Source organism: Sinohyriopsis cumingii, chromosome 1 (genome assembly GCF_028554795.1).
Source record: "Sinohyriopsis cumingii isolate HCF-2022 chromosome 1, ASM2855479v2, whole genome shotgun sequence".
In the NCBI taxonomy this organism is placed as follows: Eukaryota; Metazoa; Mollusca; class Bivalvia; order Unionida; family Unionidae; genus Sinohyriopsis; species Sinohyriopsis cumingii.
Genome location: NC_142961.1, coordinates 101805060 through 101830449, shown reverse-complemented (window position 1 = coordinate 101830449; position 25390 = coordinate 101805060). Strand labels below are relative to the sequence as shown.

Genomic DNA, 25390 nt, shown 5'->3' with positions numbered 1-25390 from the left:
TCCTTAATCAAGCATTGAGGATGCTCTCATGCATGGAGATTAAAGATTAAATTCAGCTTTGCATTTATGTAATGCATGATAATATACAATATTACACAGAGAGTGGCTGTTTTGCCAGCTTCCATCTTGCTAGCATACCAACGTTTAGACAAGGGAGAATATTTAAAAGTAATTATACATGTATAACTCCAATAATAATAATAATAATAATAATAATAATAATAATAATAATTATTATTATTATTATTATTATTATTATTATTATTATTTGAATTTGAGGAACTCAGACTTGGTTTCTTGCAAGTTTGTCAAGATGCAAAATAATATTAAATGTACTTCAAAGAACAAATATATACTATGTCTGCAGCTTTCAAGTCACAAATATAAAAAATGACAAATAAATAACTAAGAAATGACCAAGAATGAAAAAGGTATTTGACAAAAGTAAATTTAGTGACCAATCTCATGCAGCTTAAAAGAGAGCAATGGGATGTATAAAATCTAGTTTTCTTCAAAAAGATAAACGACATGCCTTTTCCATACTTTGTAAAGTCAGTTTCATTCACCAGCAAAGATTAAAATTTTATAATTCAATCAGTTTTAGAAATGTTTCATTGTTATATACTTTTGACAGTCTACGAAGACTAGAGGTTGAGACTGCCTCATTTATTCTTACTTTTCATCTCAGAATTAACATATACAATAATGTATGCTGCCACTAAGCAGAGAAGACCCTAGTAGTGTTTAGACAGATGCTATCATACACTCATTTCATTTGAGGTTTAATTTCCCAAGTGCCATGTTTACAATACCATCTATACTCGCATATAAGTCAATTCCAACTTCAAACTGCACAGACCCAGATCTGCTGTCACATAATGGTCTGTGCAGTTTGTTAGATGTAATCAGTAGAACAAACAACATAGACCCTGATCTGCAGGTGCATTATGTTTTGGCAAATCAGGATCTTTGCTGTTTGCAACTTGACTTAACTTATAAGCAAGTACATATGGTAACTTAAACATCTCTGGTAGAGCAATAGTTGGTAAAGTGGAAGGAACTGATGTAGTACTGCAAAATGGTCTTGAAATGCTGTACAACTCAAAGGCATACAGTGTATTAGATTGACCAGAGCAGTAAGTTTTAACATGGCTGACAGTACATGTCTAATGGTTAAGGTTAATTACCACAATGTTTCTCAGTATACCACTGTCCTTTTAATGTTATAATGTGGATCAGTCTGCAGATCATATTCAATTCATTCAACTTGGCTTCTATATCTACATGTACTTCATTTATTTCACCTACATTTACTTCTTCGATAATGAGAACCACATATATTGTTATTTGAAACAGCTTTGTTGAAACATACCTCAATGTAACAGTCCCTCACTTATAACATTGGTCACTTTGATGGCTTCCATGAAAAGTGTTATAAATAAATATGGGAATGCTATAGAGGCAGCCAAACCATCTCCATCATGTGCCTCAAGGTCTTCCAAATTCATGTACAATTGTGTTCATTGATATTCCTGCAACTAGAGCAGTTCATAATGAAAACTACCAAATGTCTGGCATTATTTCCTGGATTAATCTTTCCTAATGTCTTGTTAATATGTTTAATCGTTGTACTGGAATTTAGGCCATGGATTTTGACTACACATATGTTTAGATCTTATGTGTAATGAGTAAGCAGACGTCAAAAATGAATCGATCCCTGTGTGACATTTTTTTTAAAGGATAGAAACACAGAACCTCTTGTAATGATTTTCATCAGCACAGACCCAAAAACTGTACAGATAAAGAAAAATAAGAGCAGCTGCTGAGCATGCATTATAATTATGGTTAAGGAGAAAGCAACTATTCTTGGCTTTATCTATTATCTGTACTCTGACACAAAGCAGCATACACAAAAACATTATATTCCCAGATTTGCAAATGCCTCTTCAGATTTTGAATATTGAAATATTATATCCTGAAAGACTTAAGGAAGGAATAAATAAGAATAAAAAATAACAAGGGATATAAAAAAATTGAAACTGAATCCAGTTAGCATTGTTTTTTCTTTATAGATGTCTAATCTTTATACAGTTTCCTCCTATAAGAAAATGGAAACTTCCAATGCAAGAGTTTGATGATTAAAGATTTTAAGTCCAGATAAAAGTGCAATGGTGACTCATCCCTCAAATGAAGCAGTAAAAGCTTTTACTTTCTTTACATGTCTTTTCAGATTTAAATGCAAGAAAAAAAATACTTTTTTTCATCTGGTTCATATTCCAAGAGGATTCAGTAATGAAATTTACACGTTATCTTGTTGACTCGTTTTAACATGGTAAGGATTCATAAATATGTTACTTATTTTAGCATGGCAAGGTCTCACAAATACATTATGCCTCACTGCTATGCCAGTTCAACCAGCATGATTCCATCAGATTAAACTTAAAGCTTGTTATTCCTTAACAGGTTGCTAGGCAGTCATTTTCTTTCATTTCCAAACTACACTAGGATTTCACTCCAGCCATTTTTCAAGAACTTGAATAAACCGAAACAGTTTTAAGCCATGAGAAAAGAGATTTGTTAGAATATAATTATCAAGTCAAGCAAAGACCGAAGCTTAAAGGACAAATCTATCAAAAAATTAATCCAAGGAATGTACAACCAAAGGTGTCAAGAAGGTGCAATCCCTTCTTGAAGTGGTCAAGAGGTAATAGATACAAAGTGAAGTTTCTTCTCTAAGAAGAAATGGATTTAAGCTATACAAAAGCCTTGTCAAAATGACATAAAGGATTCATTTCTGTGGAAAAAAATAGAATTATCCCAAACACAGAGATAATCATTTAATCCTATCACAGTTTACTTGAGAAGTTTAGAAAGTGTGACACAAAGATCATTTATCACTGATAAAAGCAGAACAGTGATCCCAAACTTGACACCACTCTTAAGACAGTCCACAAACTTGATCTGAGGCACCTTCCTCAGAACCAAATTGTTATATTTACACAATTGTGCCCCCCCACCCCCGAGTCACCCCTTTGATAGGGCCAGCTTTTTGATGCAGAATTAAGGGTGATCATAAGAGGGGTAATTGCTGTATGATGATGTCTGACAAGGGGAACAGCTGGCTGACTGAGTGACCAAGGTCTAGTTCCATAGCTGATCACAACTGACTTCTTTATTGTTATTCATTGATCAAGAAAGAATATCCAATGAACGTGAAAGATGTGCAACATACAAAAACATTACCAAAAGTCATAGTATTAATAAGTGACAAATTAAATGGAGAAATTTATCAATTTTATTTAAGACAAATTGCAAATTTGTTTCATAGGGTGTGGAGGTTTCAGAAGAAATCAAATCCACATTGGAAAGTTGTATATTCCTGTAAACAGAAAATTTTCATATTCCCAAATTGGAACAGCCTCACTTTCACCCAACATGCTAAAAGCATAGGATGAGGTTACAGGTGTCTCCTATTTTTCTTGTTTTAATTCAAATGCTGCCAACCTCAACCATCACTTCAACAACTCACAGCCTCATATATATAAAAAATTCTTCACAAGAAAGATCTCATTTCAATTAAGGATAGGCATTTAGTATATACCCATATATTTAGCTTCATTTATTCGGATTCATTTGCATACACTTTATAACAGTCAATCAAGGAGGATAGTGTATCCACACCAAAATCCATTTTGCCACTTCTCAAAGACAATGGTTCCTGTGTGTTTCTCATGTTTTCTTCAGGATATATATATATATATATATATATATATATATATATATATATATATATATATATATATATATATATATATAGTTCTTTAAAGTACTAATTTAGAAAAATGTCTTGCAACAAAAACCACTGAATTCCTCCTAACCCCCCTCCCCCATGTCCTCATTTCTAATATCCAAAGTAAATTAAAATTACATTGTTGAAATTCTGCTACTTTACAGTGATTATTTAAAGTAATTTTCAAACTTGAAAGGCAATTACTGAGAACTTAATTCTGTAAATGCCAGCTGGCTTGCTCAATTATTTTAAAGATGCATTTCACATTCACTTCAAATGTTGGCAATGGAGATGTTTTTTATCGTTGGCTTTTCTGTTTGGATTTAATGCCATTTTCTGCACATGGTAGGCTATACATTGGGAACAATATATTTGGCAGAGGAAGAACCCGAGAAAATCCCGGGAAGAAAGACTTATCCCTTTGAAACTACTGGCATTGCTTTCTCACATTACCCACATTTAGCCAAACCAAAGTCTCAGCTAAGATATGTGTGTAATCTGTGAAGACAAGCACCCTGGACCACTCAGCCATCAAGGGCCCCAATAATTGGAGATGAGATTACAAATATAATACTTACCTACTGATACATATTTATCCTCAAACCCATTTTTCGAGTATTTTTATTTTTTATTTTTAATTTGATTTTAAAGGTTATCTCTCAAACAAGGACAATTATTTTACAATAACAGATCTAACTTTGCTGTTCGGCTACAATAATCCACCATGTCCAAAGCATCATTTTTAGTCATCAAAATAGAACTTTACCTTCCATTACAGTGTATACTTACTTATGAGACCAACTGCAAACTGCACAAACCCAGATCTACCATCACATAATGCAGCAGCAGATCTGGGTCTGTGCTGTTTGTTTGGAGTAATCGGTATAGCAAACAACATAGACCCTGATCTGCAGACACATTATGTGATGGCAGATCAGAATTTTTTTCTCCACTTTGACTCAACTTATAAGTGAGTATATATGGTATCAGTGATCGTGACTCTCATCTATTAATAAGAACAGTGTATATATGATTTAGAGTACTTCATCTAGGTTCAGTTCTACCATCCCATGACTTGCATTTACCAATATATCCAGATGTGATGCAGCTACTGGCCTAGTGAGACATTCCTTGGTCACAGAGGGTGAGATCACACAAAGGTAGTACAAGAAAAGATTGGACACTGAATCCCCTTCATACAAAGATAATACAAGAAAAGGTTGGACACTGAATTTCCTTCATACAAAGATAATACAAGAAAAGATTGGACACAGAATCCCCTTCATACAAAGATAATACAAGAAAAGATTGGACATGGAATCCCCTTCATTCAAAGATAATACAAGAAAAGATGGGCCACAAAATCCCCTTCATACAAAGATAATACAAGAAAAGACTGGACACAGAATCCCCTTCATACAAAGATAATACAAGAAAAAATTGGACACTGAATCCCCTTTATATAAAGAAAATACAAGAAACGATTGGACACTGAATCCCCTTCATATTAAAGATTTCATCTTGTCTATGTCAAACTTGTAATTTACCGCAACTTGATTCCAGGGTCATATCCTGAAAGGTAAGTAAAAGATGCCAAAGCATGAAACCTCAATTACCAACTTCAGCAAAAGTTGTACTTTAAAACTTTCTCAAGTTACCTGAAACATACTATGTACCAATTTAATGACAAAACTTAACTACCCTTAAGAAACTAAATCTTCCACAAAATTTATGACTGACAGGTATGAACCTATTTCATCTGTAAGTTTGTTCTAAGATGAAGCATGACATATTGAGCTTTATCTGATGCTCAAGATCACAAACAATACTGAATATTAAACAAAATAATACTCAACATTAAACAAATAATATTAAATATTAAACAAATAATACTCAATATTTAACAAATAATACTCAATATTAAACAAATAATATTCAATATTAACAAATAATACTCAATATCAAATAATACTCAACAATAAATAAATAATACTCATTATTAAACAAACAAATACTCAGTATTAAATAAATAATATTCAATATTAAACAATACTCAATATTAATTAATACTCAACAATAAATAAATAGTACTCAATATTAAACAAATATTACTCAATATTAAACAAATAATATTCAATATTAAACAAATAATACTCAATATTATATTAAACAAGTAATAATCAATATTTGATACTCGATATTAAACAAATACTCAATATAAAAAATAATACTAAATATCAAAAGAATTACACAATATTAAACAAATACTCAATATTAAACAAATAATATTCAGTATTAAACAAATAACTCAATATCAAACAAATAATACTCAATATTAAGCAAAAAATATTTAGTCTTAAACAAATACTCAATATTACAAAATAGTACACAATATAAAACAAATAATACTCATTATTAAACAAATAATAGTCAATAATAAAATTCTGAATTATCATTATATACTCAATATTAAACAAAGTAAAATTCAATATCAAAATTAGAAACATCTTATGTGTGAATACCAATGGTTCCCATGAATGGTGGGTCCATGCTGGAATAAGAATTTGTATGTGTACTGGCTATTTGTGTTTTTTCATCCTGACAAAATGGCAATGAAACCAAGGAGAAAATTACTGCTACCTATTTAGTTTCAGTTTGTAAAATGAGATCCCATGCAAACCAGACAAATAACCCAACTGGTTTTGAAATGAGTTCTCCTATTTCTGCACCATTTTTCAACAAGTTTTCCTGGACAAGACTGTTTAAACTGTCAATGTGCTCTAGCAAAGTGTTTACAAGCAATGGGCTCTAACAAAGTGTCTACAAGCAATGTGCTCTAACAAAGAGTCTATAAGCAATGTGCTCTAAGAAAGTGTCTACAAGCAATGTGCTCTAACAAAGAGTCTACAAGCAATGTGCTCAAAGTGTCTACAAGCAAAGTGCTCTAACAAAGTGTCTACAAGCAATGTGCTCTAGCAAAGTGTCTACAAGCAATGTGCTCTAACAAAGTGTCTACAAGCAAAGTGCTCTAGCAAAGTGTCTACAAGCAAAGTGCTCTAACAAAGTGTCTACAAGCAAAGTGCTCTAACAAAGTGTCTACAAGCAAAGTGCTCTAGCAAAGTGTCTACAAGCAAAGTGCTCTATCAGTGTCTACAAGCAATGTACTCTAGCAAAGTGTCTACAAGCAATGTGCTCTAACAAAGTGTCTACAAGCAAAGTGCTCTAGCAAAATGTTTACAAGCAAAGTGCTCTAACAAAGTGTCTACAAGCAAAGTGCTCTAGCAAAGTGTCTACAAGCAAAGTGCTCTAGCAAAGTGTCTACAAGCAATGTGCTCTAGCAAATTGTCTACAAGCAAAGTGCTCTAACAAAGTGTCTAAAAGCCAAATGCTCTAGCAAAGTGTCTACAATCAATGTGCTCTAGCAAAGTGTCTACAAGCAAAGTGCTCTAGCAAAGTGTCTACAAGCAATGTGCTCTAGCAAATTGTCTACAAGCAAAGTGCTCTAACAAAGTGTCTAAAAGCCAAATGCTCTAGCAAAGTGTCTACAATCAATGTGCTCTAGCAAAGTGTCTACAAGCAATGTGCTCTAGCAAAGTATCTACAAGCAAAGTGCTCTAGCAAAGTGTCTACAAGCAATGTGCTCTAACAAAGTGTCTACAAGCAATGTGCTCTAACAAAGTGTCTACAAGCAATGTGCTCTGAGAAAGTGTCTACAAGCAATGTGCTCTAACAAAGAGTCAATAAGCAATGTGCTCTAGCAATGTGTAAGTTGTTTAAATTTGTAGATCAATTCTCTAGATATAAATATAACTGTGTTGAGTTTATATATATATATATATAGGAATATATATATAGGAATTCATACAATAATCTTCTTTATATAAGGTTGTCGAATTGTTTGAATTATTCATCTTGTTTTTATAGGAATAAGTTTCTAAGAATTTCATGTATTTCTTTAGTTGATAGAGTTATGAGAATCTGTGTGAATTCACCGATGTCAGGTAATTTCATGTATGCTAAAGACTTGAATGTGTGTATTCAATGAACACAACATAGAGCCAGTTAGTGAATTTCATTCATTCATTTGTGTAATTGAGATGACAGCAGAACTTCTAAGTCTCTTGTGTTAATGCAAAGTGATGAATTAGCCATTAGGAAGTACATTAATCTTATGAAACTAGGTTTGTTTTGGTCTACCATGCTTGGGTCAACTAATAGCCTTTGGTATCTGTTTCAGTACCAATAGTAAGATCTGTTAACGAGAGGGGAGTAATGTTCTATCTCCAGTAGAATAATCGACAGAAAATTTAGGTTGTCCTCAGATTTACCTACACACTAACATATCTACATGCTTACATATCTATCTACCCACACAAAGTTTGAGGGCCAAAAGGAGGCAAGACAGTAGAGAGGTTGGGAGAGAAAAAGGGAGGAAAAAGGTGAAAGGACAGAGAACAGTTACAGTAAAATTGGAGTGAACCAGAGATAAGCAGGTTATGCAACTGTACAAAGCAACAACTTTGATTGTTCAGTCGATCGTATGATGAACTAATTCTACCAGTAAAACAGATCAGCTATTTGTACAAATATATTTGTGTTTTGAGATTCAGTGATCGATTTATTCCAAAAGGAAGTGCATCTTCCTAATGTATTGTATTATCACCATTGTTTATGTAATTGATTAATTCTGATATATAATGAATGGGGGCTCGAGTCGTTCTGTTCTATATATCTGCTCAGATCTCTTTTTATTCTACCTATAAATTTACTTGATCTGGGCAATAACACTGAGGGCAATCATCTCTTAGATAACGAGAACCGAATAAAGCGGACACCATGAAAGAAGTTACAATCCGCCAATCAACCCACTCCCTTTACAAAGAGTGGGGGCGGTTTACAATATATATATATATATATATATATATATATATATATATATATATATATATATATATATATATATATATATATATATATATATATATATATATATATATATATATATATATATATATATATATATATATATATATATATATATATATAAAACAAAAATAGTAAGTCAAGAAATGTTAAAGCTAGAACTTATCTTTGTCCTTAATTTTGCATCTTCATGTGATAATGATTGCATCTATTAAAACTCAATCTGACAACAAAATTAATTCCATATATGTGACAACTGGTCTGAATTTCACCAAAAATACTTCATCAAAGAATGAATACAACAATTAATGAAATTAGTGCCTGGAGTTAGAAGCTTACCTTAATCCAGAAATGATGACCAATTACATTGTATATATTAGAATGATTCTATTCTGATATCTTCAGCACTTTCTGTAGTCTGTAGATCCTCATCCCATCTGCAACAAAGGAAATATAAGGTGCAAATATTCTAGCCAGTAGATAAATGCCCAAAGTATATCTATACTTTTTGTAACTTCTGGTACATGTTTTTATCCAATTTTTGTAATTTTTATTCATGGCTGTAAATTGTACAGATTTTTTAGTTGGTGGCATATGTGCATAAGGTAGGTTCTAATTAAAGAATGAAAATTTTAGCAGGATCTATTAATAGTTGCTCACATACATCTTGAAGGTACTAATAATAGAATTATTAGTAAAGATGTTTACAATATTTAGTCTTTTTCCCCATTGGATAGATTAGTCAGGTAGTATCTTAGAAGAATTAAGTTAACTCTTCTTGAATGAGATAGGTCACATGAATAGGTATTTTGAAACATTAGAATGAGTAGTATGATATGTCACTTGGGGGTTTGTTGTGAAATATAGTCGTAATAGAAGGTGTATATAAGGAGAGAACCATCAGATTTCATTCTTATTTTTGGTATCTTTCTTATTTCTTGTGTTCCTGTTGTAACATCAAGTTTGCAGACGTGTTTTATGTTGTACTTAGATAGTATGTCAGAGGAAAAACATCTATTTGGACTATTTAGCAGAAATAGAAAGTACTCTGTTGGACTATAATATATTATCTTGGAACTATTGTGAATTATTCAAAGGAGTTCTGGGCAATACTATTTTGACAATGTCACAATTTTTGGCTTACCAGTACATTTCTGGTTTTTAAATTTATATGGGACTTTTCAGTTGCTGGACTTTGTAGAATTTTATCATGATTATTGTGGATACACTTCATAATACTGTAATTTCCTCTCACATTTTCATTTATAAATTGGATAATTAAATTATTTATAAAGTTTTACACCTATAATGTTTTATTGGCTATTTATGTCATGTGGTCAATAAGAACTAAAACTGACAATGTACAAAATGTGTTATCAAATGTAAGCTAGTTATGAACATTAATGGAAAAGACTAAATCTGAACATGAACTTCCTTAATATTAATTTTGATTTATCTGAATTTTGATTAGTCAAGGGTACAATCATTGATATGAAGCTACTCTATTACCATAAAATCAATGTCCTTTCATGTTTATGGGACATTTAATGTAAAATCCAGCTGTGACTTTATTTTGATCTGGGACATAATATCGTTGCATTTCCACATCATCCAAATGGGAACCAATTTTCATTCATACAGTTATGTTTTGGGAAAATATTTCTTTAAAGCACATAAAATCCATGAGTCTGTATTAACTGATTTATATTGTGTCTAGAGTGAATTCATTTGCATCAGGCACTTACAATGAAACAATCTTTTATGACTAGTCAGCACACCAACAAATTATATCTTGGGGCACTGGATACAATGAAAATTTAAAAAAATGAAAACCAACATCTTTGGAAAAGTCACATTTGATCCAATTGTGGGTTGTAAATAAGAGTTATATGAAAAATGTCTCGACATAATCCCAATCATACCAAAGATTTGGAGGCAGTGCTCAGTTAATTGATCTGATGAAATTATTTGTCAATCTTGCATTTTATAACTGGTAAGTATAGTCTCCTAATAAAAATGTATCCGATCTAATTCATCTTGCCATAAACTGGATGCAATATTTTCATCACACTCTCTGATAAGTGAACAAATCTGAGCAGGATTCAATAAGTGATGACAGTATATCTATCATGTTTGTTCCTTTATAAATGATGATCTCCCAGTAGAGAGACACAACAGAGACAGGGACAGACAGAGAGAGAGAGAGGGAAGGAGAGAGAGTATTTAAAAAAATTAAAATGAAGTATAACTAACCAAAGAGAACCATTGCAATACAAGGCCATTATCTGAATTTGAATGAAAAGAGGCAAATTTTTAGAAAGTGTTTTATACAGGTAAAACCAGCTATAACGCAATGCTCGGGGTCCAAAGAATAACATTGATATAAAAGCAGAATCGTGTTAAACAATTTTCGAAAAACTTCCCCAAAGAAAGTGTGCATTGAAATTTCAATGTCATCAGTTCTAACTAACCTCTTGATCATTTGTTTTGTTTGATGGGTTTCATCAGACATCAAATATACTTGTTAACAAATATACCACTGCAATATGTTTTAGAAAATTTCGAAGTTAAGGCAACATTAAAGCCCTTACTAAGTCTAGTCACCTAAATTTAGTAACAATCATTTCCATATATCTCATTAAGACAATTTTTGTGATGGGGCCCCAAGTGGCTGAGTGGTCTAAAGGACTCTCCATTACGGATCACTGCCATCTCACCTCTGTCTGCGCTGGTTCAAGTTCCGGATTCAGCCAGTGTGGGTATGTGAGAAAGCTTGCCAGTAGCTTCTCGTGGGTTGGTGGTTCTTTCCCGGGTTTTCCCGGGTTCTTCCTCCACTATTAATACTGGCCGCCATGTATAGCCTATCATGTGCTGAAAAATGCGTTCAACCCCACAACAACAACAACAATTTTGTGATAAAAGTGATAAGATTTTAAACTATGAGTAATGAATTATTTCCATTCCTGCATCATATCAATAGACTGAGGATACTAGGCTATAGGATTCTAGTTGTATTATAGTTCTTGATTACCTTGTAATAGAACATGAGCAGAAAACATAAACTGTTTATGTTTCTTATTAAGCAATAACCTGCTGATTAGCATGTATTACTTAATGTTAATTAGAGTCACTTCTATTTCTCACAGCTGCTGACTCTAATTTTCTTCACAACCAGTGATGTGATTCCATGACACCCATATCCTTAAGTTGGAGCTACATTGGCATAGTAGTTACTGTGCTGGATACGCGACTGAATGGGTGCTGGTTTGAATCCTATCAGATGAGCCTGGGTTGAATACCATTGTGTATCCTTAGGTGAGGCGCTTTACTCCAATTGGTGGGATCCTGAGTTGAGTGGTCTAAGATGGTTACCTTTACAGTTCACTCACATCTAATGTCTGTCTGCATGGGTGTGAGTCTCAGGCTTGGCCAGTGTGGATATGTGAGAAAGCTTGCCCATCGATTCCCATGGGGTGGTGGTTCTTCCACAGTACTTGTGTTGCTGTGCCATTGGACACCAAACCAAACCAAGCCACATTGTTAAGTAATATGAACTTATTGCTTGATAACTTATAACTGTGTAGTTCAAATATAAGTACATGCTTAAATAAGTATGACTATATCTCAGAATCTTTCCATCATATGTTGAGGCAAGTACATTGAACTCTGACAAGTATCCATTGAACTCTGACATGAATCCACTGAACTCTGACATGCATCCATTGAACTTACCATCCTAAATGTAAAGCTGCAAATGAAAAACCTTATAACCACACTTGTTTGGCTATTCAAAATAGCCACATCTGTTTTTGTCTTTTTAAATATAAAAATAAATGTTTTACTTCGATTGGGTTTTTTAACGGAAATGAAATCTTGACAATATATAATGACAATTCAGTGCACAAAAATACTGTCTTGTAGGAAATTTGTCTTGAAAGACTATTGCTATGAAAGACCACCTGTCTTAAGACCAGGTTTCCAAAGCAGAGATTGATTGATTTTACAGTGTTATGACCTTAAATGAGAAACCAACTGTCTTGAAAGACCTTACTTTTGGCAGAAGGGGTGGTCTTTCAAGACAGGTTCTATTGTATTTCTCTTGTATAGCAACACAGCACATGATTCTCAATGACAGATGAAAAAAAAGCTTTCTTGAAGAACACATTAAAACTAAAATTTTCTAAGCATAATGTATTGGTATGCAATGTTTAAAAACCTATACACTATGATGTTTTTCAAGTTTTGGTCACAGATCTTCAAAGCCATATTTGCTATTTCGACAAAGAAAAAGCGCACACACCATTGTTTTCTAAAGGAGGATTTGTGTGATAAACAGCTTGAGAAATGTCCCCTTGGGGCACAGGAGAGGTTTTTAGTGAAGGTTGACAGGTTTTGTGGCATAATTTATCAGATAACACTTGAATTATTAAAGCACTGCCTCTGGCCAGCATAGTGTCAACTGCAAATGTTGTTTTGTATTTATCTGACCTTTTATTAACTTGATCATCTAGACTAATGCTGACAGCATATATCAAATATACTCACTAATAAGTTGAGTCCAACTGCAAACTGCACAGACCCAGATATGCTGGAGTGTTGATGGCAGATCTGGGTCTGTGCAGCTTGTTAGGACTATGCAACAGAACAAACAACAAATGCCCAGGCACAAAAAGTTATACTACGGCAGATCAAGATTTTTGTTGTTACAGTTTGACTTGACTTATAAGGGAGGATATACGGTAACCATACACAAACCTGTGTTCACCTGATGCCTGAAATATCACAGCCTTCCTAACCCTTGTTCTCTGGCTACCATCATTAACTTGCTAGCCCAGACCCTGACCTAACAATGCCACATGCAGCAAGATCTTGGTCTATTCTCTCATTAATCTGGCCTTTAATTATCACATACTACCTTCGAAGTCAAATGCAAACTGTACAGACCCAGTCTGCAATCAAATAATGCACTGGAAGATATTGCATCAATACAGTTTGTTAGTAGCCCTTAAGTTAGACACACAACATAGACCCCAATCAGCTGATGCCTAATGTGATGGCAGATCGATGTCTATTTTGCTTGCAGTTGGACTCAACTCATAAGTGAGTATATACAGTACAATTAGAGAGAGTTGTAACAATTTATCGATATGTATCAGTATAACAATATTTTTTGAAGTGATATACTGTATTGATATCAACAATGCTAATGGAATATTTCAAATTATTTATTGGATCAGGAGTGCATCAGTATGCTGACACAGCAGAAACTGAAGTTGATGTATTACAATATGTATAAATCTAATTTGTGAACCAGAAAATTATTGTAGAGTTTTATATTTCTTGAATATAACTATTACATATTTTAGCGCTGTTTTTAGAGTATTATTATCCATCTGCTAGACATTTGTTATCAGACTGGTTCTTTACTCAACAAGAGAAATCACCCATTTCAGTGATGAAACATCAGAATCATTTTTTAGTCTTATATGGTTATGCAAAATGGCACAAGAATGTTTTAAACATTTTAAAATTTGTATTACAAACTCTCCAGGGGAGCCCAAGACAAGTACAGTTTAATGCATGACAACCATTCTTCCCAATGTGAAATCCTGGTTGGGTTCATTGAAAGTTATGTTAAAAGTTAAAATGGAATTTATATATTTTCTAGTGATATTAAATTGTCCCTTTGGGTACCCACAGAAATGTGCCTGAATTATCTCCACATAATTCCATATTCAAATGCCGGGTGATTATTAATCCATAGAAGGCCTCACTAATCCATATCCCTGATACTCATTATCAGATTAACTAATCATAGTTCAAAACTACCTGCCCCTCTGGGTGAACCATTCAAGAAACAAGTCTCTTGAATTTTCATCTTTTGTCAACACACCAGCATAAGGCATATATATATATATATATATATATATATATATATATATATATATATATATATATATATATATATATATATATATATATATATATATATATATATATATATATCTGGTCAGTTATAGAAATGGGCACTCACTGTAGAGAATGTGACAGTTACTCCTGTTGGCTAAAGGTTAAAAGCAAGTTTTAATAATCAAACCAATCACACTTGTTGCATATTACTGTTCTGGTCACAGCTGAACAAAAGTCCCACATTGGTTATTTCAAGTTTAAGATAGTTCAGGCTCGGGATTAATATCATAAGGTTAGTTAATGATAACTTGAACCATAACAATATAAATTCACATAAATATAAAACATGAATATGTTTGTGATAGGGGTTGCCAACGTGTGTGTGTGTATGTGTCCATGCATGCATGCATGCCTTGTAACCTACCTACCTACATATATACATGCATACAATACATGTGTGCATCTGTAAGATATAAAGCCGCATGAGAGAATATTCTTTTGCTAATTGAATATTGACATAAATTGTATAATAATAATAATAATAATAATAATAATAATAATAATAATAATAATTATTATTATTATTATTATTATTATTATTATTATTTTTAGATCCTGAATGACGTTAATTGTGGTATGCTGACAGATTTACTGTTGAGTTTATATGGTATTTGGAAGTTTAAATAAATTCACTGATTCTCAAGATACTGTTACAAAACATACATAAATAAACATAACGGAAATCAGGCTTTCTGTTAGAATATGTATTTGTAATTTATACGTTTATTTTGCCTAAGTGTGCCTTGTTCAAATTGTCAGTTCTGGTGGTCACATATACGAGAAACTGCCAGGCTGCCCATCATCCACAATTTGCAGAATATTGTTTGCTAGTGACCTTATCAGAAAGCATCTACTGAAAAATCTATGCAATAGTCAGGTTATTAACCTGGTGATTTTAATTAGAATACTTTCAGATGGAGAAGGTACCATACTTCAGATTTACACATGCTACTGTATGCAAATGGCAATTATCCACCAGTATGTTTTTGGTGGTGGCAGGGCCATCTGTTGCTCTATCTCAAGTCTGGATAAAATTGAGGAGCTCACCTCAGGTGTTACAAGACTCATCATGACTGAAGATTCCCTTGTTGTGTGTGAAATAAGAGAGTTATTTGGAGCCAGAAGATTAAGAAAAAGATCAATTAAAATCAAGGAAACAGAAGCCCCCAAGATGTTAAACCTAATAATTCCATTATTTTGGAGTATTGGAATACACTGTGTATACTGGAATACATTTGGTGTTACAAGACTCATGAAAACTGAAGGCTTGTGTGTGAAATAAAACAGGTACTGTTTGTACTCACTTATAAGTCAAATCCTATTGCAAACTACACAGACCCAGATCTGCTCGCTCATTATGCGATGGTAGATCTGGGTCTGTGCAGTCTGATAGCAGTAATCAGTAGAACAAATAAGATAGACCTTGATCTGCAGCTGCATTATGCTATAGCAGATCAGGATCTTTGTTCTTTGCAGTTTGACTTGACTTATAAGTGAGAATATACAGCATTCAGAGTCAAAAGGTTGAGAAAAAGATCAGTTCAAACAGAGGAAGCAATGACCCCTATATCTAACACTTCCATTATTTGGACTCTCAGAAAACATGGTGTCAGAATGGGCCAATGTTAGTTAGAGGTAAAGCTGTGACTTTTTCACAGATGTTATTTGCCAAGACTGTAAAAGTATGAATATATAATCTTTTACTTTTTTCTTACATTTACCAATTCACTTTATGATATTAACTTGATTCTGAAATTCACTGCATTTTGAGAAAATTGCTTTCAATGAAAATTTGTCTTATTCATATAAATGCATGTGTGTGTGTGTGTGTGTGTGATTTGGATTTTTAATGTAGCTTTAACAATTTTTCAGTCATATTGTTACAATGTCTGCAGTGTGGCAGTTTATAGTGATGTCTAGCACTGGAGCATTATGACGTAGACATGCAGCATCATGTCCCACCCAGTCATGTTATCCTGACAACAGGCCAACCAGTCCTAACACTAACTTCTTAATTAATGCTGAACTCCAAGCGAGGCAGCTGTTAGTACCATTTTTGTAAGTCTTTAGTATGACTTGGCCCGGAGATCAAACCCATGACCTCGTGCATTAGAGGTGGATGCTCTAACCTCTAGGCCACCAGAGCGTCTCACATAAATGCAGTAGCAGACATTGGAGATCAATTCTTTTATTAACATACACTTCTAATTTAAAAATTAAAATGAGATTTAGTGAGAGGAATGTATACTTTATCCCTTCCATTTCTGATCAAGAACCATTCTCAATCAGTTATTTTCAAACGTTCTAATTTCAGAGAATTCATCAGCATTTTCCTCTCAAACTCAAATTAAACAGTCGTTTCTATATTAGATTACAGAAAAAGGTACCAAGAATTGGCAACGCTTTCCCTAATCAATTCTTAACTTTTTTTAAACCTAGTTGTTGAAATTTGCTCTGCTTTAACAATCATGGATATTTTACAAAATATTCTATCAGTAAAACTAAATATGAAAATAACAGTTTAAGCACATGATGACTAAAACCAATAGTAAAAAATGATGTAAACTTACCATAACATAATGGGTTAATATCCAAATACTTCTGCAATTTAAGTATCCAAGATCAATGTTAACACATAGCATTCCGCAGAACTGAACTACACAAAACAGCTATCCTCTCTCTCTCTCTCTCCCTGTACTGAACCATTTGCCTGTAAGCATAATTATGCCTGCTGCTGTCATGCTTTAGAATAATACCTACACAGAAGGGGTAACACTGGAGAAAATTGACACTGTCATGAATACATTGTCATCTCCCTGATTTTTGGGCCATTAATAAGTTGAACCAGAAGCCATGAAAGAAGGGCAGTTACTCGACACAGGTGGTAATACTGTAACAGATACCTGCACATTTAATTATCACAGGCACCTTAAGATCAAGTGGAGATATTAAAATAGTCTTAAATATTGTATCTCTTCCAGGTAAAGATGCAAAAGCAAGTCAGGTGGCAAACGGCTCAATAAAGAATGTGTCAAGTGGTGTGAATAGGTAAATTCCATGACAAATTTAACAAGATAGGTGAAAACTTCCATGTGCTAAAAAGATTTAATTTGCAATTATGCCAAAAGGAAGAATATTATCTGATATAATTTAAATGTTCAGCGAAAATTTTGATTTTAAATTATTTCAAGGCTAAATTGGAGCCCTGATTGAGTTATCATTTTTATGCTGAATAAAGGTGTAATCATAATGATGACTGGTGTCACATCATGTGTGTATTACCATGCAGTGTTATTACCATTTGGAGAAGTCTCTCAGTCAGTACAATTTAGATGGCCTGAACACCTGATTACAAGATAATGCTGATTGAATCTTCTCACCTTCTGAGAAGTTCAATGTCATCATTTTGCCCTGCACTGGCCCACCCACTGGGACATCAATTAACAGCAAAAGATTAATAGTTACTGTTTACATGCTATTATCCCCCCCACCACCACTTCAGTCCCAGGCAATATACACCTATCATATATATTCTTGCTTGTCAGTCAGGTCCAACTTCAGACTGCACAGACTCAGATCTTCAGTCACATAATGTGCTGGCAGATCTGGGTCTATATTATTTGCAGTTGGACTTGCATATGGTATACAGTTTACCATATATACTCACACATAGGACACGCATAACTGCAAATTTCATAGACCCATATCTGCCATTGCATAATGCACCTACAGGTCTGTGTCGGTGCAGTTTATTAGGAGTAATCAGTAGAACAAACAACACAGACCCTGATCTGCAGGCATATTATGCTACAGCAGATCCAAATGTTTGTTGTTTGCAGTTAGACTTGACTTACAAGTGGGTATATATGGTACAATAATTCCCTATATCATGAGTAATCCATATTTAAAGGATAAAAATAACTTCCCTTTGGATGCATACTCACACATCAGATCCAGCTCTAAACAACAAAACTTTCATCTGCTGTTGCATAATGCACTGTTAGATCAGGGTTTATGTGGTTTGTTCTATTGATTACTCCCAACAAACTGTATAGATCCTGATCTGCTGGCACATTGTGTGATGACAGATCTGGGTCTATACAGTTTACCATTGCATCTGACAAAACGTAACCAAAGTCAGTGAGTTGCAAAATATGGGTCACAGTGAGCTACTTTTGTGATGAGAGTACAGTGCTCATCCAGATGCATCTGCTCATCAAGTTTCATGATTCCAGGCATAATATCATGTATACAGGATGCAAACAAATGATGACAAGCTAAACACTAAATCTTAATCCAAGCCAGAAAAATCCAAAATCTAGATTGTATTGGCCTTCTGTTGTTGTAACGGTGTGGTTTTACTAAAAGAGTTGTACACAGTCATCTAGTTTGATGATTCCATCTTGAACAATGCTTAAAATATAAACTTGAGAAACAAAAAGCTAAAGTCACTGAAGTGTGAAGTATGGGTCACTTTGATCCTCTTTCATAACCTAACTAGGGTGTAGTACTGTTATGACTTGATGGTTGTAAACTAAGTAACTGAAAAGAGAGACAACCAAAAAGTTTTGTAAGATTCAACAAACAATTTATTTCCCTAGAATACAAAGTGAAAGCTTAAAGAGTTCTTAAAGTACTGTAAATTAAACCCCAAATAGTCCTAAAAGATCTATCATAAATCCAAATATATAGGGTATCCTAAATGCTGAAACTGCTGTTACCAATAGCCTGGAATAGTGTTGATGTGATAACAGTCTTGATGTATCACAATGATATAATCCAAAATGTCTCTAAACGAATTCACAATAATCACATACTAGTGATTTAGTCCAACAGTATTATTGAACACTTTGTAATTTCAGTGAATAATTGAAATAAATAAATCCTCTCAAATCAAAACTGAACACGTCTAAAAGACTGGTTCCACTTCTGATGCTAAAGTAAGAATAAGAATTTCTATTTACTTCTCCTTCTATAAAATATGAGAACAGGATGAGGGTCAAAAGTTCATTTCTAGATTATTCTAAGTTGTCAACAGTATCAGGTCTATTACTAAAGCTTTAATAAAGAACATAACAAACATCAGATACACCAGGAATTCCAGAAAGAAAAATCCATGTCTTGAATTCTTATCCATGTAAACAAGTTTACCTACAAACAATAATAGATTTTAAAATATGATCTAAAATTATAGAAAAGAATTAGCTTTGTAATATATTGTTTATAAAAAGAAGGATATTAATCAGGTAGGCCAAATTGTTACTCTCCAATATAGACAAAGGTAAATCAAAATACAAATTACATATGCATAACAGTACTCAACAAGATGCATCCTCTCACGAAAGTTTGAGATTTTATTTATGACAATATATGTACTGGGGGTGGGATGGAATGGAACATAAATCATAACTGGCCATGAGATAAATGCAAAATTTAACCTAATCCAGCAAGATGTGAAATGTAGGTTACAATGACCAACTTTTGTGGAAAGAATGTAGCAGTAACAGAGATGCAAGCAATCATCAAGTGTGATGATTCTAGGATGAACAGAGCTTGAGAGATTAACTTTAAATGCAAATCTGAACCAGTTACCAACCCTGGGAATTCAGCAGTATAGTGGAAAAGGTGAGTTTCAGATCACACAATATTACAAACTTACTGGTTATTAGATTTTTAAAAATTAAAAAATATAAGAGATGGAATCAAAACCGTAGCCAAAGGATGACCTACATGGCCCCACCAATGGACTTGCTTCAGGGTAGATTGTAGTAATACCCATAAGGTCTGTATGTAATGAAGTGAAATTCCAATTACATGTATAAAGAAAATTGGTTATGGAAATATAAGCAAATAAAGAAACTTAATCATAAACTGGAACCAAAATGTGTCTCCCTTATAATTCTTGACCCCAATGTTCTACCAAGAGGCAGAGCCCAGAAATGTGAGATGAGTATGTAATGATATTATATTCTAAATATGAAGTGTATTGGATTGGGTAAGAGATTACTAAAATATGTGTAATGGATCAAACCTCAACCTAAAACTTTAACCAAAATGTGTACCCATTATAATTTTTTACCAAAGGCCCCACCATGGGGCAGGCCCCAAAGAACAGACTGGTACTGAGAAGAGGTGAGTATGTGATTTGCTATGACACAATTGCCTAATGCAATGATATGGCTTTGTGGGGTTTAATAATAGCATTTTTCAAACATGATGGCCAGTATATCTAGCTGGGAAGATCCAGGAAGAGCCACCCACCCATGGAAAGCTTCTGGCAAGCTTTCTTGTATACTTATGTTGGTTGAGACTTGAACTCAAATGGAGAGAGATGTGTGCAGACAGAGATGTGTGTGGACATGTGTGGACAGAGATGTGTGTGGACAGAGATGTCTGAGTGATCTGCAATGATGAATGCATTACACCACTTGGCCACCTGGGGCGGCCAAATGTAAGGGCATAACCCAAGAACAACAATTGTGTAAAGCAATAGGTAAGAATGATCATATTATAATCCTAATATACCTGAATTGCATGTTTTATTGAGAATAATAATAATGATAATTATAATAATAATAATAATAATAATAATAATAACAACAACAATAATAATAATACATATAATAATAGAAATAAAAATAAAACTAACAACAACAACAACAACAATAATAATAAAAAAAATAATAATATTAATAATAATAACAATGCTAAGTGTCCTTTTGGAACCTATAGCCCAACAAGGGATATAACCCTGGGAAAGCTGTGGTATAGGGAGTATGGGAATTATGAGATACATTAATACAACTATTAAGTGAACTGAATCAGGGTTTAAATACTGGACAAAACACAAGAAGCTGGCCATGACCTGCATGTCAAGCCTGCTCCAAGCTTTGGTAATGACAGTTATTATATTTCTAGAAAAGGCCCATTCAGTTCACATGTCAGTAAACTTAAATTCACTGATGCACGAAATATAGGTCAAAGTTACCTACTTCAGGTAGAATGGTGTTTGACTCACCCAAACCCATGCTAGCACCAAGATGCATAACACTGTAACTAATAATGGATTTTATGTATGTATGTATGTATGTATGTATGTATGTATGTATGTATGTATGTATGTATGTATGTATGTATGTATGTGTGTGTGTGTGTGTGTTTGTATGTGTGTGTGTGTGTGTGTGTGTGTGTGTGTGTGTGTGTGTGTGTGTGTGTATGTATGTATGTATGTAGTGTTTCATGGCACCTCAGCACAATAGTGTCTATATGATGCCAACTTAAGATAAAGTTCCAAAAAAGTAAAAATGGACTGCACAAAACATTAACATTAAATTCTCTCAAACAATGTAAACATGAAGTACAACAAGATAAATATAAAATGTAAAGATGTTAAACTTCTGCAAAATGTATACAAGAAATGATAAAAGTAACATATTTAAAATCCTTAAAGCATTGTCAAGATTTTCTTGAGTGGTACATCTTTGTGCAATTTCTTCATCTAATTCACATCAATGAGTGGATGTCTAAACACTTGACAAGAATGGCTCCCCCCTGTCAGTGAAGACTGGCAAGATATGCAAACTGGTCAGTTTTCATCCTAAGTCAGGTATGTGTATCAGATATGCAATCAGCATAATACCAATCCATCTCCATAATTTCTTCTACACAAAGGATGCCACTCTCCGATAGTGGGTCTGATGTTCTCTTAAGTTTCTTTTAGTTTTTATTTGAAGTATTCATGCCTATTACAATGAATAACCTAATCTGTGCAATGCTTCAAAGTCAGTATATGGAATCTTCCATCTGGAAATGGGTGACCGCAGGCAGCTTTGGCTGATGGCTGATATATCTGCCCTTTCATTACTCTTAATACCAATGTGACTAGGCAGCCAACATTGAACAGTACAGAATACATTCTACAGACTCCATAACACAGGTTTCTGTAACATATGGAATATTAACAGGCTGTCAGATTTAAGATTCTGCAAAGCTTTCAATGTGGAAAGAGAATCCATAGATGATGAAATTTTATTTTTTTGAGAGGATTCAATTTATTTTAGGCTATTAGTAAGGCTATAATTTGTTATTGTGAAAATTGAGACTTATTCTGAAAAGAGGTCAAGACGATGCTAATATTGGGCTGTTGCGATGGAAACTCCAACTTTGTATCTACTTTTCAAACTGTCTGCAATAAGAGGTTCTGATTTTTATTGAATTTAATCAGAATTTTAAAGTGCTCACCTTCAGCGATCACTGACATCTCAACTTTGTATGCATGGGTTTGAGTCTCCGGCTCGACTAATGTTGTTATGTGAGCGGCTAATGTTGTTATGTGAGAAAGCTTGGCAGTAGCTTCCAGTGGGTTGGTCGTTCATACCAGGTTTTTTTTCTGGGTTCTTCCCCCACCAGTTATACTGGCTACTATGTATGGTCCATCATGTGCTGAAAAATCGGGTTTAAACCCTAAAACAACAACAGCAACAGAATTGTGCAGTATTTCCAGCTCTGATTTTTCCAGTTTTTAAGTGAAGATAAAATTGTATGTCAAAATGTGGAAGCAAGTTTCGGTTTTGATTGTACAAGTTTGGTATATGGGCCTAAACACTACATAATATGTGGGATTAGAGGGAATAGATGATAGATTGGTTGTAAATGGAGGAGCCAGTTTAATTTGTCTGAGATAATGGAATGTTTGTTTGCTTGAACATAGAGGCTTTCTGAGGCTTTACATTTGAAGTCTCCAGTATCCAGCGTAAAAATTAATTATCAAGCAAAAAAGGAAGAAGCTAAATTCAGACTAAAGTGATCTTGAGACTAAAGTGTTCATTCTTGTAACAGGGTATAAAGGACATAAACAATAACAGGAGTCCCACGAAGGGACTAATGCTTTACTGTTTGAAAAGAAATTTTAGGAATTAAAGAAAAGACTGTTTCCTCTTTTTAACTGTTGAGTGTTGAAACCATCTCTGATACTCCTGAGTGACAACAAGATTCTCAATTAAGCTGCTGTGATGACCATACTGGATGTAAAGTCTGCATTATTTTCATTTAAGATATCATTAGAAGTCTTTTGGTGAAAAGCCTTTGTCATCATATGCACACATTCAGCACAAGTAGTGATAACAAGATTTAAGGATGGCTATCATGGCAGCCATACTGTTTTGTAAGACTGGCACTATTTTCATTTATAACTAACTAGATATCATAAGACATCTAAGGTGCAAAACACCATGTCAATGTGATTTTATGTTTAGGAAAAGTAATAATAAAAAAAATTTCAAGATGGCTGCCATGGTGGCCACATTGGATGTCACAGAAACCTTTATTTTGTGGAAAGGATGGCTGACAGATGATGGACAACATGTCATCATATACATTTTTCTGATCTTATCAATTTTCTGAAACAAAAACCTTTCTTTGAACTTAAAAACTGCAAAACTTTGAAACTAATACACATAATTATGTATTAATTAATTTTCTGGTCAAATGTGTCTCTCCATTAAGGTCTGCCCTGCAAATGTGACATTTGCAATATAATACAAGACTAATTATTAACAGCAAAAGTGAACATTACATGTATATACAAAAACAAAAACAAAAAAAATTAACAAACAAACAAAATTTTCATCACTTTCTTTATAAAGTCCTTTACTGAATATAGTATAATTTCAAGGAATACCATTTTAGCACAGGTAGGTAGGTCCCAAGGAGTACTAGGACTAGCAAAATGTTTCAGGTTTCATGAAGTGTCACTACCAGCACATGCATGTAAGTTTCATTAGCACATATATGTAGGTAACATGGAGTACCACCACTAGCACATGCAAATAGGTTCCAATGGGTACCACCAGTAGCACATATATGTAGGTAACATGGAGTACAACCAGTAGCACATATATGTAGGTAACATGGAGTACCACCACTAGCACATGCAAATAGGTTCCAATGGGTACCACCAGTAGCACATATATGTAGGTAACATGGAGTACCACCAGTAGCACATATATGTAGGTAACATGGAGTACCACCACTAGCACATGCAAATAGGTTCCAATGGGTACCACCATTAGCATATGCATGTATGTTCCAAGGAGTATCACTAGAAAGTGCATGTAGGTAACATTGAGTACCAACACTATGACATGGATGTAGGTTCCAAGTATGATTACTAGCACATGAATCATGAATGTAGGTAACATGGAATACCACTACTAGCACATCCATGTAGGTAACATGGAGTACCACTACTAGCACATCCATGTAGGTAACATGGAGTACCACTACTAGCACATCCATGTAGGTAACATGAAGTACCACTACTAGCACATCCATGTAGGTAACATGGAGTACCATTACTAGCACATCCATGTAGGTTGCATGGAGTACCACTATTAGAACATCCATGTAGGTTGCATGGAGTACCACTATTAGAACATCCATGTAGGTTGCATGGAGTAGTGGTTAGAGCATCCACCTTGGATGCGGGAGGTTGTGGGTTCAATCCCCAGCCAAGTCATACCAAAGACTTACAAAAATATTACTAACAGCTGCCTTGCTTGGCGCTCAGCATTAAGAGGTTAGTGTTAGGACTGGTCAGCCTGGTGTCAGGATAATGTGACTGGGTGGGACATGATGCTATATGTCTACTGCATAATGCGCCAGTGCTAGACATCACTATAAACTGCCACACTGCAGACATAACAATAT

At 33.9% G+C, this 25390-nt stretch overlaps 2 protein-coding genes across 3 annotated transcripts in view; both read right to left on the bottom strand.

Annotated features, from left to right (window-relative positions):
* The window catches only part of LOC149807454 (heparan sulfate glucosamine 3-O-sulfotransferase 5-like), a 125461-nt gene extending 116310 nt beyond the window's left edge, over nucleotides 1–9151 (bottom strand). Inside the window, exon 1 of the mRNA XM_089966680.1 lies at nucleotides 9053–9151. The gene's annotated coding sequence lies outside the window, so the exon portion shown is untranslated. The remainder of the gene's footprint in view (nucleotides 1–9052) is intronic.
* LOC149807452 (heparan sulfate glucosamine 3-O-sulfotransferase 1-like) overlaps nucleotides 1–25390 on the bottom strand; it is a 219137-nt gene that overhangs the window by 134917 nt on the left and 58830 nt on the right. The window contains exons 1-2 of one of the 2 annotated variants that reach the window (XM_089966720.1): nucleotides 17254–17285; nucleotides 9053–9150 (exon numbers count right to left, since the gene is read on the bottom strand). The gene's annotated coding sequence lies outside the window, so the exon portion shown is untranslated. Of the gene's footprint in view, nucleotides 1–9052; nucleotides 9151–17253; nucleotides 17286–25390 lie in introns of those variants that run through there. The other variant, XM_089966712.1, reaches the window with a different exon arrangement.